This window comes from Halyomorpha halys, unplaced genomic scaffold, assembly GCF_000696795.3.
Source record: "Halyomorpha halys isolate HHAL.00 unplaced genomic scaffold, Hhal_1.1 Scaffold213.1, whole genome shotgun sequence".
Taxonomy (NCBI): domain Eukaryota; kingdom Metazoa; phylum Arthropoda; class Insecta; order Hemiptera; family Pentatomidae; genus Halyomorpha; species Halyomorpha halys.
In genome coordinates, this window is record NW_027116617.1 from 1,318,316 (window position 1) to 1,319,091 (window position 776).

At 28.0% G+C, this 776-nt stretch overlaps 1 protein-coding gene across 3 annotated transcripts in view; it reads left to right on the forward strand.

Moving 5' to 3' along the window:
- The window catches only part of tamo (PUB and ZnF_RBZ domain-containing protein tamozhennic), a 41,397-nt gene that overhangs the window by 11,013 nt on the left and 29,608 nt on the right, over window positions 1–776 (forward strand). The gene's annotated exons all lie outside the window — the stretch shown is intronic.

Sequence of the window (776 nt, forward strand, 5' to 3'; positions counted from 1 at the left end):
CATCAGAAAACATATCAATTGGAATACTATTCTTTAATAAGAGCACAGTATTGAACTAATTTGAATCGACTGGCCAAGGAAAGTAGGATTTTTTTTATGGTGAAATAAAGTTAATATTTGTTTTTTGCACCTCAGAAAGCTGTTGAATACGAATTTTAATAGTGAAAATATTTGTTCTCTATTAGAATTGAATAAAATCTAAAAGATATTGATATTGGTTGGAAGAGTGGAAGTTTGCCTATTTTCAGTAGTCATAGTAACGCTGGATTTGGATAAAATTGTGAGGGGCTAAGATTATTTTCATTAATGCTGGACATTAGAAGGAAATAAATATCCTCCAATACTCTAGTCAAAAAATGTATATTTTTTTATTTATATGAAAATTTTTATCAAGAGTTTTTAAGATGGTAAAAACAAATCTGACTTCATATTTCTTTTAAAAAGATTGTTGACTTACTGCACTGGTGTGTTTTAATTTTTGTAACTTTTAATATATTCAACAGTGCTGTGTTCTTATTCGCCACGAGAAAACAAATCGATTGGTGTATAATGATTATATACATGCAGAGCAATGGTGGAATACAATAATATAAAACAGAACAAAGAGTTTTAAACTATTTTAATGTCCGGCGTTTAGCCCCACTTTGCAGGGCATCATCAGGGCTAAAAAGATACAAAAAAAAAAAGAAAACTACAAAAAAAAAAAAGAAAACTGAGAATATTACAACAATAAGATACAATAAGGTAATTTAAGCTAGGATAAATATTATGTAAAA